The sequence below is a fragment of the Schistocerca piceifrons genome, chromosome 3, assembly GCF_021461385.2.
Source record: "Schistocerca piceifrons isolate TAMUIC-IGC-003096 chromosome 3, iqSchPice1.1, whole genome shotgun sequence".
NCBI classification, from domain to species: Eukaryota; Metazoa; Arthropoda; class Insecta; order Orthoptera; family Acrididae; genus Schistocerca; species Schistocerca piceifrons.
The window spans coordinates 354307616-354328882 of NC_060140.1; positions in this window are offsets into that span (position 1 = coordinate 354307616).

The window sequence follows — 21267 nt, forward strand, 5'->3', positions numbered from 1 at the left end:
AAAATTCAAACATTACGGGATTCTTTTTCCTATTAATCTGTATTAATTTACATTTATCTACACTCCTGGAAATAGAAAAAAGAACACATTGACACCGGTGTGTCAGACCCACCATACTTGCTCCGGACACTGCGAGAGGGCTGTACAAGCAATGATCACACGCACGGCACAGCGGACACACCAGGAACCGCGGTGTTGGCCGTCGAATGGCGCTAGCTGCGCAGCATTTGTGCACCGCCGCCGTCAGTGTCAGCCAGTTTGCCGTGGCATACGGAGCTCCATCGCAGTCTTTAACACTGGTAGCATGCCGCGACAGCGTGGACGTGAACCGTATGTGCAGTTGACGGACTTTGAGCGAGGGCGTATAGTGGGCATGCGGGAGGCCGGGTGGACGTACCGCCGAATTGCTCAACACGTGGGGCGTGAGGTCTCCACAGTACATCGATGTTGTCGCCAGTGGTCGGCCGAAGGTGCACGTGCCCGTCGACCTGGGACCGGACCGCAGCGACACACGGATGCACGCCAAGACCGTAGGATCCTACACAGTGCCGTAGGGGACCGCACCGCCACTTCCCAGCAAATTAGGGACACTGTTGCTCCTGGGGTATCGGCGAGGACCATTCGCAACCGTCTCCATGAAGCTGGGCTACGGTCCCGCACACCGTTAGGCCGTCTTCCGCTCACGCCCCAACATCGTGCAGCCCGCCTCCAGTGGTGTCACGACAGGCGTGAATGGAGGGACGAATGGAGACGTGTCGTCTTCAGCGATGAGAGTCGCTTCTGCCTTGGTGCCAATGATGGTCGTATGCGTGTTTGGCGCCGTGCAGGTGAGCGCCACAATCAGGACTGCATACGACCGAGGCACACAGGGCCAACACCCGGCATCATGATGTGGGGAGCGATCTCCTACACTGGCCGTACACCACTGGTGATCGTCGAGGGGACACTGAATAGTGCACGGTACATCCAAACCGTCATCGAACCCATCGTTCTACCATTCCTAGACCGGCAAGGGAACTTGCTGTTCCAACACGACAATGCACGTCCGCATGTATCCCGTGCTACCCAACGTGCTCTAGAAGGTGTAAGTCAAGTACCCTGGCCAGCAAGATCTCCGGATCTGTCCCCCATTGAGCATGTTTGGGACTGGATGAAGCGTCGTCTCACGCGGTCTGCACGTCCAGCACGAACGCTGGTCCAACTGAGGCGCCAGGTGGAAATGGCATGGCAAGCCGTTCCACAGGACTACATCCAGCATCTCTACGATCGTCTCCATGGGAGAATAGCAGCCTGCATTGCTGCGAAAGGTGGATATACACTGTACTAGTGCCGACATTGTGCATGCTCTGTTGCCTGTATCTATGTGCCTGTGGTTCTGTCAGTGTGATCATGTGATGCATCTGACCCCAGGAATGTGTCAATAAAGTTTCCCCTTCCTGGGACGATGAATTCACGGTGTTCTTATTTCAATTTCCAGGAGTGTATATTTAGAGTTAGCTGCCGTTCTTTACACCAATCACAAATCCTGTCCAAGTCATCTTGTATCCTCCTACAGTCACTCAACGACGACACCTTCCCGTACACCACAGAATCATCAGCAAACAGCCGCACATTGCTATCCACCCTATCCAAAAGATCATTTATGTAGATAGAAAATAACAGCGGACCTACCACACTTCCCTGGGGCACTCCAGATGATACCCTCACCTCCGATGAACACTCACCATCGAGTGTTCGAGCCACTCACATATTTGGGAACCAATCCCATACGCTCGTACCTTAGTTAGGAGTCTGCAGCGGAGCACCGAGTCAAATGCTTTCCGGAAATCAAGGAATATGGCATCCGTCTGATACCCTTCATCCATGGTTCGCAAGATGATATGTGAATAAAGGGCGAGTTGCGATTCCCAGGAGCGATGCTTTCTAAAGCCGTGCTCATGCATGGACAGCAACTTCTCTGTCTCAAGGAAATTCATTGTATTCGAATTGAAAATATTTTAGAGAATCCTGCAACAAACCGATGCCTGTAATTTTGAGGATCCGTCCTTCTACTCTTCTTATACACAGGCGTCACCTGCGATTTTTTCCAGTCGCTCGGGACTTTACGTTAGGAAAGGGATTGGCGATAAATGCAAGCTAAGTAAGGAGCCAATGCAGTGGAGTATTCTCTGTAAAACCGAATTGGAATCCCATCAGGACCTGGCGATTTACTTATTTTCAAGCCATTCAGCTGCTTCACAACCCCTCAATACGGGAATCTGCGCGAGACTCAAACGGCGGTATGTATGTACGATCTTCCTGCGTGAAAGATTTCTCAAATGCTAAACTTAAAATTTCAGCTTTCGTTTTGCTGTCTTCCGTTGCCAGGCCAGACTGATCAGCCAGTGACTGGATGGAAGCCTTCGACCCACTTAGCAATTTTACGTAAGACCAGAATTTCCTTGGGTTTTCAGCAAGATCTTTTGCTAGGATATGACGGTGGTAGTGGCTGTATGCTTCACGCATCGCTCTTTTTACAGTAGCACGAATCTCTACTAACTTTTGCCTGTTCTCATTCGCCCGGTCTTTCGTGTACCGCGAGTGTAACTGTCTTTGCTTCCTGAGCGTTCTCCGTATTGCGCTGTTAAACCACGATGGGTCTTTTCCGTCCGTAACCCACTTTATCGGAACATACTTCTCCAATATGTGATTTGCCCACAATTCTTCCACGTCCATCGTACCGGAAGTAACTGAAGTCGATTCATTTACTAAATGGGATGCTAACAACTGACTATCTGCACTTTCTAGTAAGAATACTCTCCTAGCCTTCCAGACCGACTTTTTAACTTTCGTAACCATAGTTGTAATGACAACATCATGATCACTAATCCCTGTCCCAACACTGACACCGTCGATGAGGTCTGGTCTGTTCGTGGCCACCAGATCTAAAATATTTCCGTAACGCGTTGGCTGTCGATTTAGCTGCTCAAGACAGTTTTCGCATAATGTGTTCAAAAGTAATTCACACGACGGCTTGTCTGTACCACCTGTAATGAATCCATAGACATCCCAGTCTAAACTAGGTAGGTTGAAGTCGCCTCCGACTAATATATCATGATCCAGGTACTTCTGCGATACAGAGTGTAGACTCCCTTTGAATGATTCTATAGTTCAATTCTTTTATCTTGGCGGCTCGCGCATGCCCGCCCAGACGCGGGAGATTGCTGCGTTGCCAGTTGCACACGACGCACGCGCCAAGAGAAGCAGCGCCATAGTATAGCATAGTTCGCAAGCTTACGTTTAGGGGGGAGCGCGCAGTTCATGAAGTAATGCCACCGAGGCCGCATTAAGCCTTTCGCTGCTACAGAGACGTGCTCCCCGCATTCCGCGCTGTGGGCGATTTTGTCACTGCACTGCTCGCCTGTGCAGACACACTTTTGTTGCAGTCGCGAAAGATGGAATATTTCTCAATATTGCATACGACACCTATGTGGTACTTAAATTAAATGAGATACTGTTACACAGTAAATTTTATATGAAATTTAGGTGCCTTGTCCACATTTCATTCTCAACATTGTGGCAACTAAAATCGACCATACGGAAAGTATACTCTATGGACATTTACCTGTGCAAACTCTTCAAAATTTCGTGCAATGGTTTACTATATTTAATGCTGCACAATAACTGGGTTGAACATCGAAACAAAATTAAGTCATTTATGGGGGAAAGGTATCAGTCAAGAAGATGTGTAAAAATCTAATTTTTGGGCCAAATAGTTTTTGTGAAATCGAATGATAAGTGTGTCAAAGCAGTGAGAACACCATGCGTCTGCACAGGCGAGCAGTGCAGTGATGACAAAATCGCGCACAGCGCGGAATACGGGGAGCACGTGTCTGCAGCACCGAAAGGGTTGATGTAGAGACAAAGCACTAGAAATTTCAAAAAATTGCATTCAAACGAATAAAATTCGTGAAGTAAGACGCTTCGATATTGTTTTTAAATAAAGAAAATAATAAGCACCGCATAAGGTTTGAACTCTACACCTTTCGCTTACTAACGCAATGCCTTAACCGTTACACTACCGCAACTTGCCCTACGACTTAACACCACGAGGTATCTAACATATCACGCAAAATACTGACATACACTGTTGGTATGATTATGAATTACTCACACTTCGTCGAAGCACAATAGGAAATAAACAATTACCGCTGTTCTTTATTGCGAAAAAGCGGTTCGTGAGATTGATACAAACACCTTTCCTTGCTATCGCCTGAATTAGAAGACTTATTGCTTGTTTGGTTTATTTAATTAATAGAATATGAAGCAATTGGTATAAAGAACGCTTTTTCCAAACTTTCTATAAAAGAAAATCTGCTATGAAGACATTGCTTTTGTTCTATTACTTTATTTATGACTGAACGTTTCTATAACTGAAGACACTCGTCCGTGCTCTGCTCTGCAGTCGAGATCTGGCAACGTCGTTCTCTGTTCATTGGCTGACTGTGTTTTGTGACGTCAGATGCGCAGAACAAACCTAAACTCGGCCGCCAACATACATGACGCGCACTTTAGAACTGTCACGGTGGAACCTGTTGGCCGGTAATAACACCCCACAATTAACTTTATATCCCATAGCCCTGTTAAACGTGTCCAGATAACTTCACAATCACGCTCTACTTCGACCTCAATAGACACAATATTTTTGTCAACTGCAATGAAGTCACCACCTCCTACGGTGTCTAATCTGTCTTTCCGATACACGTTCCAACCTTCACTAAATATTTCAGAACTTCCTATCTCAGGGTTCAGCCAGGTTTCGGTCCCGAGAATAATTTGCGCGCCACACGCTTCCTGGAAGGCAGTAAATTCAGGAACTTTATTCCGAACACTCTGAAAATTTACTGCTAATATCTTGATTGCTGGAGTGTCTTTACACAGAGCGCGTCCTGATTTCCCTGCCTGCACGTCGACTGGTGAGTGTTCATCAGGACTCATCGCACTACTGCCTAGCCTAAAAAACCCCCTTGTGCGCGCCACAAGAACTCTGCTACCCGAGTAGCCGCTTCCTTTGTGTAGTGCACCCCTGACTTATCGGGGGGCGTCCTACAATTCCCCACCCAAAAGCGCAAGTCTAGAAATCTGCAGCTAAGACCGTCGCAGAGTCGACGTAGCCTCTGGTTGAGACACTCCACTCGGCTCCAAACCAAAAGACCCCGATCCACTCTGGGAACGATGCTGCAAATAGAGAGCTCTGCTTGCACCCCGCGTGCGAGGCCAGCGGTCTCACCAAATCCGCCAGCCGCCTGTACGCACTGAGGATCGTCTCAGAACCGAAGCGACAGGCTTCATTGAGCAACTACTTGCTGATGACTGCACCCCGTAAGCTCAATAGCCGTAGCAAGGCCGCCTCCACATCTTGGATGAGGCCCCCCTGGCAGACAAACCGAGTGCACGTTTCCATCCCTGTACGCTATTTCCCTAAGGGGCTCCATCACTCGCCTAACGTTGGAGCTCCCAATAACCAGCAAGCCTTTGTCCCCGTGTGCCTGCTCGGGCCCTGCAGAAGGAGCGGCCACCTGTCCACTGACAGGATGAACGGGCGAGGCCAGCCGGCCAGCCTCCAAATTGACCCTCCGCCTCGAGCGACGCGAACGCGTTGCAGTCCGCCACTCACCCTGAAGTGTGGGCGGCCCCAACGCGCCGGGTACACCAGAAGGTGCCTCGGCGGCTGAGTCAGCGTACGCAGCAAGTGACACCTGGGGTGTCTCAAGCGACGTGCCAGACCCTCCGTCGTCTCTGCACCTCGAGGCAGCAGCCTGAAGGCGACTGACCGTGGCCAACAGCACGCTCAGTTGCTCGCGAACCGCGGCCAGTTCCTCCTGCGCCCGCACACAGCACGCACACACCCTATCCGTCCTACTGCTAATATCTGGACGTATAGAGTTGCGACAAATAAAACAGCAATATGCGACTGCACAGTTGCGTCACCAGCGCCAGATTGAGTTGCGATATATGAACAATTACTTACGAACGAAGCAATCAAATGACCACGACCACGCCACTATCCAGATATTACAATGCGATCCTACCCCTGTCTTAGTACAAATGACAGTCGCCTACACGATATTACACTCTACCGTTATTAACATTTGATACTACCCCTTTCTAATTCGAAAATACGCAAAGATCCGAAAAATTTCACCACGCAAGCACACATACACACGAAGTAATTTGAATTAAACCTGAGGAACTAATACGAAAAACTGAATATACGACTAGTTTCTGCTTCTGCTGCTCACACACGTCACTCTGCAAGCAGAGATGAAACGGCACTGGCCTCTGTCTGCTGCTAACTGACTCTAGGAAATAAACAAAAAGCACTGGCTGTCCAAAACAGCAACTAACGACTCCGCGAATTTATACTTTACAGCTATCAATAAGCAATATAACTTCTCTCAAATACGAGAATTCGAAAGGATTTTATGTAATTAAATATGCAAGCGCACAAACACTCGGAAAGAAATTAAGAATCAAACGACAAAACAGATATGAAAGCTAAATATGCGACTCCTTACTGCACTGCTGCTGCACTACCGCTGCACTGATACTTCACCAGCGGCTGCTCAAGGCTCACTGCCAAGACGCTGAAGAAGTGGCATGTGAGCAAAAATTAGTAACACTAAGAAATCCTACTAAACGGAACGCTGTAATTTCTGCCCTTCAAGTGATGATGATAAAAGAAACATGTTGTGTGGAAAGTGTAATAAACAAGTAAGCAGAACACATCAGCTAATTGCGTGCAAACTGCAAGAAAGTAGCACGGACGGACCAATGGACGGATGGATGTTGAGACTTGCTTTCTGATGGAACTGATTGTTGTTTCTCATTTACTCTATGTGAGTATTAAAATAATAAATTTTCTATATTGAAGTTCTGTGTCTTATTATTATCATATTTTAATGTAACAACAGTGTCGATGGATTACAACTGTATGAAAAATGTGTGTGGGTATAAGTTTTTACGACATTCTGTTATGTCGGGTCATATTGACCCGGACGTTACCTACGTGTAGTAAAAATGAACATAACAGCAGGGTTATACATAGTTTCTGCGACACGAAATGGTAACGTTTATGTGCTTACAAATCAACAGTCCTGAATAACAGAAGTCCTATATTATTCGAATACTTCTGTCGGCCTGTGTATCTCTATAACTATCCGTATTTTTGTAACCAGTAATAACTTTCATGTCACATGGAATGTGTTATTCCAATTAGTCTATATCACCATGGTCTAGAGTATTTGCTGATTCTCCCGAAAAAAAATTTATAGTCAGTTGCGCAGCTTTTGATAAAGAAAAAGAAAGGGAAACGTCTAAACGTAGTCATCTAGATTAACACTACCGGAAACGCCAGTTTGAATGTAACGTGAATTACCACATTAGATATTGAAATTGCATGCTGTATTGCAGTCTCCTCTTCCTTTCTACATCGCGTAGCTCACCAGTAAACGTTCACTGAGCGAGATGTAAGCCTAGACTCTCCTTCGATTTCCACTCCCCAGCACCGCACAGAACTTTTTTAGAAGCTAGAAAAAACACGTGAAAGAAGGCGACTGCACACAGCGGCAGCTGCCGTGAGTACAACTACCAGGCTGGCAGCGTTCCGCACCACGGCACGTCAAGAACTCGCGCGCCGCACGATGCTTATCGCCGAATGTAAACAACTTGCTGAAAGGCGTCGTTAATTCCAGGCCTCACGTTCGGCAAAATGCGCCGTAAATCAGATTTGCGCTGTCACGCACGAATTCTGCTGGACAGGTAATATCTGATCTGTTTGTATTTGCCTTCTTTCCTCCGCATTAAGCACCCGTTACCAATCTGTGAACTGAACTAACGCTGAACACATGCATTTTTATTACTTTTTCGAGATAAATAACTTTTCGAAAGTGGCTTCGCCATATTTCTGTAACATAGCGAGATAGTCATTTTGCGAATAAACAGCATCTGTTCCTCTAGATCGTTTCATGGAAAAATATGTTTAAGGTGTGATCAAAAAGTAACGGGAATTATTTAATTTAGCTTTTTTTTTAAATCCCATTTTTAAAATTACTTTTTATTACTTGTGCTGCTAGAACATGTGCCTTTACAAGTACGACACAACATGTGGTTCATGCACGATGGAGCTCCTGCACATTTCAGTCGAAGTGTTCGTACACTTCTCAACAACAGATTCGGTGACCGATGGATTGGTAGAGGCGGACCAATTCCATGGCCTCCATGCTCTCCTGACCTCAACCTCTTGACTTTCATTTATGGGGGCATTTGAAAGCTCTTGTCTACGCAACCCTGGTACTAAATGTAGAGACTCTTCGTGCTCGTATTATGGACGGCTGTGATACAATACGCCATTCTCCGGGGCTCCATCAGCGCATCAGGTATTCCATGCGACTGAGGGTGGATGCTTGTATCCTCGCTAACGGAGAACATTTTGAACATTCCCTGTAACAAAGTGTTTGAAGTCACGCTGGTACGTTCTGTTGCTGTGTGTTTCCATTCCATGATTAATGTGATTTGAAGAGAAGTAATAAACCGAGTGAGGTGGCGCAGTGGTTAGGCACTGGACTCGCATTCGGGAGGACGACGGTTCAATCCCGCGTCCGGCCATCCTGATTTAGGTTTTCCGTGATTTCCCTAAATCGCTCCAGGCAAATGCCGGGATGGTTCCTTTGAAAGGACACGGCCGACTTCCGTCCCCATCCTTCCCTAACCCTATGAGACAGATGACCCCGCTGTCTGGTCTCCTTCCCCAAACAACCCAACCCTAGAAGCAATAAAATGAACTCTAACATGGAAAGTAAGCGTTTCCGGACGCATGTCCACATGACATATTTTCTTTCTTTGTGTGTGAGGAGTGTTTATTGAAAGTTTGGCCGTACCTGTTTGTAAAACCCTGTACATGAAGCGGGTTACCTTGAAGAGGACTAAGTTGATGTTGATGAATAAATAAAGATTCTTTAAGCAAATCAAAAATCCTCGCTAATTATAGTGCATTTCCTGCAAAAGGTCCTCTTCTAAGTGGCCGAATGGACACAGTTGGCAACGAAGCATCTGTGAAACGCTCCGAGCATCTCCTCAATCATAGTGAATGGTAATTCCTTCCATGTAGTGACACATTGAAAGGCTAAATCTTAATCTGCTCACACTTCAGCCTATTCAGCGAAGTTGGCCAGTGTTTACTGTGGGCTTGAGGTCAAGAAACTCATTCCCATCGTTGAAGAAATGTGGTTCCATTCCTCCAGACTTCCAATCTACTTTTTTAAACAGTGTCTCCAAATTCTTTCCCTGTTATAAGGATGAGAAAACTCTCTTTTAATTCGTAACAGGTGCGGTTCGAGTTCATACAGGAGATGAGTTTCTCCTGCTTCACTTTCTTTCTTCCTTTCTTTCATTCCTTGTCACAGTAATTCCTGTTCTTAGCAGAGATATTTCTTGTAAATGGGAAAGCCATTCGATTTCACTCGAGTGTATTTCTATTTATAATTATGCAGGTGTTGTTGAGAGCTACGTCCATCTGTTTGGAATGTGTTTAATTAAATCATACAGGACAGGTGTATTCTGCCACAGAATAACGTAATGAACTTTCAGAGGTTCCGACGGTTGTAGCTTCATTGCCCCACTTCAATTCGGATTGCATGCTAATAGGTCACGTTATGTTGCATCAAGAAATAGTTTATTTGGTAACATTCAGAGAGAGAGAGAGAGAGAGAGAGAGAGAGAGAGAGAGAGAGAGAGGAAGAAGAAGAAATAAATACTGACTTGAAGCTCTCATTCAGTGTAAACCATTTAAAAACGTCCACAACAGTTGACGATTTACAGTATTACGCTGTGTTGGTTAACTATCAGTTAACCAATACAGCATAATACTGTAAATCGTGATCTGTTGTGAACTTTTTTAACTATCAGTTAACCAACACAGCTTAATACTATTTGACGTTGTCTGCATTCGAAAGAATGGTGAGAAACTTTCCTCACTGGTGTCTCAATAGCGGCAAAACCATCGTAGTGACCTTAAGGCCCAAATAGTTCTGCACTTAATAATCGTTAATGTGGATTAGTCATTAGGTTAAGTGCCTTCAGACTGTTTAAATTTGTGTCTTCATGCCGAAATGTAAATAACTTCCAGTCACCTCCAAGATAAAATATTTTCTTTAACCTTGCATGTTTGCTCATTGGCATTTTACTAAGAGGCACAGTCGATAGGGGCACTGACAGAGTACCCCCGGCTTCGATTTCCACCGAAAATCCGATACTTTCACTAGATGGGTAGCTTGGAGATGCATCACAAGAAACATAAGATATCAGCCTAAACATAGAAAAGATAAATTAGATAAAGTTTTCATCGAAGTAATGTCACACTATATGCTTTAACCAGCATGTTAGCCACATTACATTTATAAATGCGACTGTGGAGAAATACAAAATGTGAAACCTAACATGCTCTCTGGCTAAGCAAGCCTGAATTTTTTGGCTGAGCGCAGTATTGGGGCGAAACATTGACACCTCCGGACACGAAAAAGTACTCTACAGTAACACGTGATCAACAGATCATGAATGGGACATTTCATAATGATGTGAAACGTGTCAGTTTAACATAAGGTTTCATCACACATTTGTTTTCTTTTTTCCTTTTCTTCTGCAGTTACTATTTATTTCGTCAATTGAGTAGAAGGAGTTCTCATTCAGGAATCCTTTTTATTTTGTTTTAAATGCTGGTTGGTTATCGGCCAGACTTTTAATTCTATTTAGTAAATGACCAAAGAAAGACTATTGTGGCAGCATAATTTACCTGTTTCTGTGTCAAAGTTAAAGTAAACCTTTCTTCTAGTGTTGTAGCTATGTACTTTGCTTTTACTTTTTAATTGGGATGTATTATTAATAATAAATTTCGTAAGTGAATATATGTTTGGTGAAGGTACTGTGAATACATCTAGTTCCTTAAATAAATATCCGCAAGGTGATGTGTGATGTGGTCCAGCTATTAATGTGATTACACGATTTTAGGGTGCTATAAACATTTTTTCTTTAATGATGGATTACCCCAAAGTATGATGCCATATGAAATTAGTGAATGAAAATTGGTACAGTAGGCTAATTTATCGATACGTATAAAACTAAAATTTGCAATAACCTTTATGGCGTAAGTGGCTGAACTCAAACGTTTTAGCAGATCATCGATGAGTTTCGTCCAGTTCAATATCTCACCAATGAACACAATCAGAAATTCTGTCTTTACAGCAGAGTTCCAAGTCTATATTTATCCATGGTTTTATGCCACTTACTGTGCAGATCTGTATGTACCATGTTTTCTCAAAATTTATTGGCAGCCCGTTTGCAGAGAATCACTTGATAATTTTCTGAAAGATATTATTTACAATTTCCTCAGCTGACTGTTGTTTGTTGGTTCTGGTTACTATACTTGTATCATCAGCAAAAAGAGCTAGATTTGTATCTTAATGAATATGGAGTGGCAAATCTTTAATATATATTAAGACCTGTAAGGGGCCAAAGACTGAACCCTGTCGGACACTGTTCTTGGTACCTCCACAATTAGAGGACTCTACCGATATTTGCGAACTCTCTGTACAGTTAATTTCAACCTTCTCCATTTTTCCAGTTAACTATGAATTATACCATTTGTGCTCTGTCTCACTCACAACACAATATTTCTGGAAACCAAACTGACAGTTCATTAGTATGTCATTTTTACATATATGTGAAACTACTCTTGAGTACACTATTTTTCAAGGATTTTGGATAAATCTGTCAGACGTGAGAGTTTGTGGTAGTCGTTAGCATCAGATCTATCCCTTTTTTAGTAATTGCTTAGCAATAGCATGTTTCTGTCTACCTGGACAAATGCCCTGTTTCAGTAAGCTACCACGTACGTGGCTGAGAATCCTACTTATCAGTTGAGATCAGCTTTTAGTACTCTGATGGAAATGCCATCAATTCCATGTAAGTTCTCACTTTTCAGTGAATTTATTATTTTCCTAATTTCAGTAGGAGAGGTGGGCTGAATTTCAGTTTGATCAAATTGTAGAGTATTGCCCTTCCATGTACAGTGTTGCATTTTCTAATGAACAGCTGAATCCTATTTTCTCTATAACACTACAGAAAAGATTACAAGAATATTTTATACTCTTGACTTTTTGTTAACAAACGTCTCAGTGAGTTTGATAGAAATTCAGCCTTCCTGTACTCTCGGTTACCCTGATGCCCTTTTTACAATATTCCAAATTATTTTAATTTTATTAGTAGAGGTGATAATCTCAGACGTAATGCACATACTTCTGGTCTATTGTATAACTTTTTAATACAGTGCAGTAGTATTTATAATTTTTGACTATATCTGGATCACTACACCTTCTAGCTATAAGATAATATCCCTTTTCTGATTATAAGATATTTTTATCCCTTTAGTAAGCCATAGCATGTAAGATCGTTTCTTACAGTTATGCCTCAAAGTTATCTTAGGGAAACTGTTTTCAAATATACTCACAAAGGTGTCACGGAATAGGTTAAATTTTATATTCGTATCTCGTTCCCTGTACACGTCATCACACTCTGTTAGAAGCTCACCCTAAAATTTGCAATTGTTATGTAGTCAATTGAATGCACTGCTTTCGAGGACTGTTCACATTACTTTGTGGACCAATGTGTTCTACTGTGCATCGTGATCAGAAAGACCATTCTTAACTGGAGAAGTTTTTACTCGATTAAATTTATCTTGGTATATAAAAACATTACCTATCAGTGAGCTGATTCAACCAAGTAAAACTTCAAGGTCACTCTTTCTATCAGACTCTTTCATGAAATCTAATTATAATCCCCACAAACAATATTTTGCTTCCCTTTCACAGATTTCTCAACAAAGAGTCCAAGTTTTTTAGAAACAGCTGAATATTTCCCAGTAGGGTCTTGTACATAGCTACAATTGTAAATGCACCAATGTTTAGTTTAATCTCACAGGCACATGCTTCCATATGTTGCTCTACACACAATCTTTTAGTTTCTAAATTTTTTGCACTAAGATAAATTTTAAAATATATGTCAAGTCCTCCTCTCGCCATATTGTCTCTAGTTACACGTGCTGAAAGCTTACATGCGCCTACATTCACCTTTTCCATACCTCTGACTATATAATGATCAGACAGGCCTAGTACATCTATTCCACCCACAGTTTCTAAATCTTGTAAACAAACAAGAAGCGCATCAACTTTGTTTCCTAATCCTATGATATTCTGATGCAATATACTAACATTATTTTTCACTGTAATATTATGAGAATCTTGTGATATAATCACATTATTTTTCATTGTATTTTTATGAAAATCTTCTGACACTTTAACACTCTAGTACATATCTGTCTGAGCACCTCATTAAACTCAATTTCATTCAGTGTTGAATCATTGGAGACTGATTTTAGCCTAAAAGAGAGGTACTCCCATGAATTTCAGTGCTTCTAATAACCGTTTATACTCCAGAGATACCCTTAATCGAAAACAAATGGAATACAGGGGAGATTGACTGAAGATATTATAAATTATTCGTAGGACATAAAACTCTCAGAGAGAAAACGTCAAGCAACCTTCCTTTAACCTCAAGTGAATATATGAAACTTGAAGATGGGCTTTTGACCGAACCCGGCTGTCGATAAATAACTACACATCATAGTACCTTTCTATAGTTTCATGGTGCAGTTTTTTAAGGAAGTGTAGAAACTGTCTAGACTACATTCGGCAATCCAAACAAAGTTTTCAAAAGCAAGCTTCAGACTGGCTGAAATGATTGTGATCAGTGTTTCCAAAAACAAGCTTTGGATTGGCTGAAATGATTCTGATCAGTGTCTATTACCATTTATGACTGAAACGCAGAACTTTTATCAAAGAAACGGTCAAAAACCGATTATTTCACGACCCTGACTACACACTAACTGCGTTCTATCTTCTTCAATGTAAAACACTAATCGACTGCCTCCATATTTCCTTGTTAATGTGGTTATTTTCTTTTCACTAAATCATCTTTATAGTATTTTACTTCCTTGTGATTAATTTCTAAGCCTAAGATCAAAGTTACTCCTCCTAAGTTTTCAGTTTGCCCCGAAGTTTGCAGTACAGGCAAAGAGTACGATGTCGTCAGCAAAATGATTTCTTCCGTTAGCAATTGTAGCTTACTCCTTTTTTCAGTTTAATTGTGTACTGATAATAGTTTGGTGATGTGAAATCTCTTTGTCATGATCCTCTTTTCATATCCAAATTTCGCACTGTTCTCCCGTAATCTTGTTAAAGGTCTTGGCACATGTTGAATCAGTTCCATTGTTCTCATGGGCGGATAGTACAAAATATGTCGAAACCCAGTGAGACCCTTTGAGTCGCAAAATAGTGTCAACTGACACCACCCCGTTCTACAATTTCATACACGGTTTTCAAGCGGTCCATTTTGCTGTATACCATTCTGGGCCTAGTACGATGCTTTGATTGATAAAAAGCTTACGATATTTCTGTGGGGTTGGTGATAATTTTACTGATATCTTCACGATGGGCAGGATGTTGACGGTTATTGTCCTACCTCAGTCTGCTTTATTGTGAAGGAGAATAATTTCAGCATTAATCACATTTTGAGGAAAAGTCTCCTTTCAAAAGCATATAGCAGTTTCGGAACTGATATCTATGTCACGGTTCTCTTAAGCTCCATGATTCAAACGAGCTGGCAAAAGTACACTAATAGATATCATTTCTGCTTTGATAATTCTACGAATACTAGGTGTGAATGTAATCAGATGTATTTCTTTTGCCAGTCTTTACGTAAATTTACACCCCCTAGTAGTTTCATGTCCACGCAACAACCAGTACTAAATTTTTAAAAATTTCGAATTTTTTTACTGCAGCCACACATGTTGGATGCCAAATGAGGGATAACAAAAGTAAAGTGTCAACGAAGCACATATTATCCATAACAAAAAAAACGTAGGCGTGCTGAAAATGCCTGCGAATTGTTTTACGTGAAAGCTCCTAAAGCTTTTTAAATAAAACATTCGTTATTAATATTCTATATCCTTATTCTTCATGTCTACATATTTATCTCTCAGCAGTCACCCTGGTGACGAACACAATTCTCCCAACGAGAGACCAGTTTGTTGATGCCGTCTCTGTACATAGAATGTTTGACTATGTAGACGCAGCCACCATCTGACCTCTATTTGTATCGCTTCATCACTACCAAAGGAAAGTCCTCGAAGGTGTTATTTAAGTTTTATAAACAGGTGAAAACCGGATAAGGCCAAGTCGTGTCTGTGTGAAGGACAATGAATAACTGTGAACGCAAGGCGTCGGATTGTTGCAGATGTCGCAGCGCTCGTGTGTAGCTTGGCATTGTCATACTGATACAGAGTGTGGCCTGTGTGTGGACGAACTCTTGGAATTCGAAACTCGATTACAGCACTCTGTTTTTCACGCCCCGACATAGTGACGCTAAACGCCACTGTGTTACACGCTAAAATTTGGAGCCCTCTATCGGCAGAGAGCAGCAAATATTTCGACATGAAAAATAATTACGTAAATGTTAGTAACGCTTGTTTCGTTTGAATAGCTTTCAGAGTTTTAACATGAAGAGTTTGAGACATTTTTCCTTTACAACACATCCCCCAATAATCAGTCTTAAAATTTTCAAACAATTCTGTTACTTGATTGCGTACAATCTTGGACAGACATTGATATTAGAAAAAACGTATTTAAGATTTGTGGGTATCTACTGATTTAGCTGATACGAGTCGCAGAAGAAGCTGGACTTTTGTGAAATCTCATTTCAAACTGAAAGGCAGCCATTTCATTAGGTGCACTTTTTCATATATCTGTAGTCTGCAACACGCTCGGTGGTAGTCACGTGTTGATAGCAGAAGTCGATGCGCACGTTGATTATTCCACTGACGCGATGCGTCTGTGTAAAATGCGGAAATGTTGGAATCTCCTCCCAGGACTTTTGAGCCTTTGATCGAAGGTGGCCAATGAGAACATAAGGTGCACGTAATTTTCGTTGGTTCCAGCATAAAGAGCGAAACACAAAGGATTTAACACTGGGTTGCACGCTAGTACCAAGCCGTAGATCCAACATCTGCTCTGTGTTAGGGTGGAAGTTTTTCATGCGCATGCTTCTATGTAAATGTAGAGATGAGTATAGCCCCAAACACTGCAATTGTTTGCGCAAGAATGATTTCGATAATACTATTACGTCCTGATGAAGTCATTACTATTTCACGTTGCTGTTCATATGGAAATTTTGAGTGCTAAATGTGACTCCTTGTTTATCCGTTTTGTAGGTGGGCATCTGTAGCTTCAAGTGACTAAAGGCGACTCTTTCAACTTGGACAATACCTGTACCAGCTCTAATATGATTTCAACCAGTTGGGTCTGCTGAGTGTCAGATTGCTTCTCAAATTAAGATGCTTAGCAGAAGTTACGCAGCGGATCTAATTTGGGCAATTAATCAAAACGGTGGCCCTATCATTCAGTGCCTGGTAACCGTAACTTCCTGTTAACTAACTTCATGAAAGAGTTTTATACTTCTGAAACTAAAAGCTTGGCACAGATATATCCCAAAATTTATTACAAATGCTTTGTTTGCACAAATTATCAAATGGCATTACACGACTTTTAATGCATCTCACTACGACAACATGAAAATGAGATAAACTATGACTAATACTAGGTAAGGGTACGGCTGACAAAGGTAATGTAACAGGAAAACGGGTTTGGTGCAGATCAACTTTCTGACGTATTAATACTATACAACATGAAAGCAGTGATTGCATCGTCACGCCGAAAAGAGAAAATGTGATTACAAGCAACTGATTCTGTCCACATAGACGTCAAAAGCCAGAGTGATTTTACTGAAACACTAAGAAACATTTAACTCCGGTCCGCTGTAACCAGCCGATGCTGCTACATATTCTCACCATGGTGTGCCTACGACCGAGTAGATTGAGTGTCGCAGAAGGATGTCTCTGAAGCCCGTCCACCAAATCAGCCTCCTTGCTAGCATTTAAGAATTTAAATACAATGTGCCCCCTCAACCTAAGTGTGACTCACAAACGAACTCCGTCTCTCGTGCTTCTAAGTCTGCCATCCAAGGATCGTCTGCTATGAGAAAGATGTCTGCCGCTAGTCTGCTGCTACTGTGCTTTATACAATGAGTCAATATATCTGCTCGGAGTTCCCTTCGAAAAGCATTGCCTTTTAACACTAGATAGGCAGAGTGTCAGATATTCCTAAAACGGCGGAACGGAGTCATTTTGACCCCACATAAAATATTTTCATATTTCACTTGAACAAGTACTTTTTCTAGTGTATGTTAATCCATACCATATTTCTAGTAATCAAAAGAATTATTTACGATTATGAACAATAATTATTAATTTATGTGAACAGTAATGTATCACAAAAATTTATTGTTGCTACTGCTAACAGGTTTCTTAACTATAGATTTTAACTTATTAACCTTTTATATAACCTTCTAGACACATTTAGTATATTTGGTCCATTTTACGCTAACATGTGTTTTCCAAACAGCTCTGTATTACTCTTCACTCAAGTCATTTGAAGCTGGTGATTTCTGTTTTACGCGTACATTTTCAGCACACAGCTTTGTGGCACTTTACACAGTTTTCGCTGGTCTTGTTGCCTTTGCAGAGACTTATTTGGCACTTCTTCCGGTTTCTAGGTGATTTCAGTCTCATATCCTCTTTGTTTGCTGATGATCTTACCCCTTTCGTTCTCCTGAGTTCATTTGCTAGTTGAAGTAAGAACTTCCTCCTTTCCATTTTCTTGCTCGTTACAGTGTTATAGATGACCCATGCGTTTATTGCCGCCATGCCCAGTACGTTGTAGAAGACATGCATTGGCCATCTCCTACATGCAACCTTTGTAGTATATTTACGGGTCATTTGATCAACCACGTCCGCCCCGTACTTTGTTGCATTGTAGAACGTTACGGTTTCAAGTTTTTTTTCTTTCCTTCCTTGCTTATTACTACTTCAACATGCAGAGTACTCAGAAGAATGACATTTTTATTTTTCTTTCCTTGGTATACAATCACGGTGCAGTCTGTGTTGCCATTATTGTGCAGTATTGTGGTGGAGTGTATGTCGGCAATCGGCTTCCTTACTTCATCGGGGATTTCACGGCGGATATTGTTCACTGTATCAACTAATGAAAATTTGTTTTCTTTGAGTTTTTTTTATTAAGTTGAACAGACGTAAAGAAATTGTCTGTGGTCATAATTCTTCCTTGATTTACAAATGGCTCCATGAGACGCAGAACTATGAACTCTCCAAATGTAGTTTCTCTCTATGCATGTCACATTTGCCGAGGTATGGGAAAGCACTACACGCATGCTTTGTCGTTACATCAACAGTAAACCAGAATTTGATACCAAATTTGGTTTGTTGGACATGAATTACCTGCATCTTGCTTTGCTTGTTAACAGATGATCATCAGTGGTTCTGTTTTCTCCAGGGCGGTAAGCGGGAATATTGTATTCAATCAACTTCCTCCAAATTTCAGATACAAGGGTGACTTTGTTAGCTGCCAGGCGTTCAGCCTGGGCTGATTTTTCATCAAAACGGAAAATTCTGAGAGTCTCCTGAAATCTGTCCCTAAGCAAAATGTCCTTGATAAAAGTAGGGGCCTAAGAGTGCGACCAGTGATCATCCACAGACATACCTTTTGTGCACAATACACCACGAACATACATGGTGGCTATCAGTTTCTCCAGTTCCTCAAGTGACACAGTCCAGTCATTGTTTTTTAGTACTGTTCGAGCATTTGATTCTGTATATTTCTTAATGAGACGTAGCATTGCTTTATCAAAAATAGTATAGAAGGCAGAGCTGTTTACTTGTTGGCAAGCATAAGCAGTGGGACCTCCTCCCTCCTTCAGAACATGCACAGCTGAACGCCTTCCAGAAGGTGAATAATTTCCAATCTCCCACACTATTCCATCCCTTGCAATCATCTTTGTAGACGCATCCAACTGTACCTACTGTGGCAAAAGTGTTGTTGAATGGCGTATATCGGCATCTGAATCCTCTTCCACTAATCGCCCCTCGATCACAATGTCTTCATCTTCACTTGTGTCAGGTACATAATCATCATCATCTTCATCAGTGAAGTCAATTTCCGATTCAACTTCGGAATTCTCTAAGATATGTAACATGTCTTCATCAGAAGTCCACGCTGACATACATGTTCGAAAACGTATTAAACTGACAAATACTGCCTAAATGACACAAGATACGCTGTTACGCACTGGAATGTACACGTGCCAGAGTTGCAACAATGAGGGGCAACTGTTCTGAGTTACTGCTCACGGTTGCCACGATATTGTTGGATAATTTACTTACATTCACAAGAGAAATTACAGGGGGATCAAATTGACCCCATCCGCCGTTCTAGGTACGCTAAATGAAATGGGGAAGGAAATTAAAATATGTTGTTAATGCTAAAACATCTCCAGAAAGAGGAGAAAAAACTAGAAAATATCATATAATTTCAATAACGAATTAAATAAATTGGATATGACAATGAAAGAAAAACGTATGGTGGGCGTCATTTTTCTCCTTCTGCCGTTCTAGATTTAATGAGTAAAAAGCTTGCTTGATGTTAGCGAATAGAGTGACATTATGTTGTTAATTGCTCCTAGTAGCGCCTGTTTAAATATCTCCCGCCAATCGACTGTCTTCCCGTTCGCACTGTTGTGAGAATTACAACCAAGTGGATTTACGTCCGAGCCTCGTTGCCTTAACTACCGATTCGCAGTCTCCTCTCGAAGAAGTTTTTAAAGCGGTCAGTGACCTGTCTTTTTCTTCTTTTTTTCCAGGACACCCTAGTCGTAACTTTCGTGACCGTCAGATAGTAAAGTTTTGGCTCATTTCACCCGTCTTCGCGGACATTTTGGCCAACGCATAATGCCATCGGCGGAAAGTGCATTGCTGGAAGGCACACGATTTAAAACGCGCGCTTTTCCTTGAGCCAAGATGCCACAGGCTATGTTTTCAGTGCATGCGCTGGGTCAACGTACTGTTACCCGCTTTCTAAATTTCTCACAAGAAGACTGCTGCGTCAGCCACGGATAGCCAGGGGCGCCCTTCGTCTCAGTCGGCGTGCTGTTTAGGCCGCCCTAAGGCTATCCCGAAAGCGGCATGGCAGGGTTTGGCGGTAATTGCTCCCCGCTTTCTGTTAATACAGGCTGTTGACGACATTGTCTTTTAAGCAAAATTCCACATTCATGCAACGATTCCTTGTATGAAGATATAAAAGTTGTCAATAAAAGTGGCTTGGCGTTTAAAGTCGCTCGTTGTGCTCATCATTTTAATAAGATGTTATGAGTCGATTGGGCGGCACATGACTTTGATCGGCGTCATATCTAATTCATATGTCAGAACACTGAAAAGTGTCATGCTAGGAAAGGCTTGACGTTATACAAACTTCAAATGACGTTTCGTGTACTGGGGAATATGCCACAAACCTTTGTAGCTTCATTTTCATCAAGACATGTTTCAGGATATATAGGGCTGCCTTCAGTGAATTTGTTTATTTATCTTCTACAAAACTGTTAGATGTTAATTTTTAAAGAAAATTTTAGGGAAAAGTATTTGCATTTGAAAACTCAGCAATTGTTGTCAAATGCTTTTTTTTTGGTTTGCATACAGTACAGAGTTGAGATATGTATCACTGAGTAGAGGCACTCTAAGTTGTATATGGGTAAAGCAAGAAATTCAGTCTCTGTATTCGGAAAAACGACCATTGAACAATGAATTATACGTATTGCATATAGAACTATGAAACTAATAACGTATCTAACAGTTTTTGACGAATTAGTGCACAGGAATACAAACTGTTCAGACACGATAATAAAAAGGAAACAGACAATCTAATAAAAGAACCTGGCCAACATGATAAGGGCACAAATAGTCATCAATTATAACATCAGTACAGAACACAGGTTTCACAGAAGAGTGATTAGTATAACAAACATTAATTTACCTGAACTAGAAACGAATGTGCTTGAAAACGGTCACAAACGTATGATACACACAGTGGTCTCACACAGGAAGAGGGAATATCCTAATAGAAACTGAACATATCAAAAAGCAACACGAAAGACTGAACTCACCTGATTTCAATGCAAACTTAACAAAAGAAGAAGTCGCTGGGGAAAGACAATCAGAGA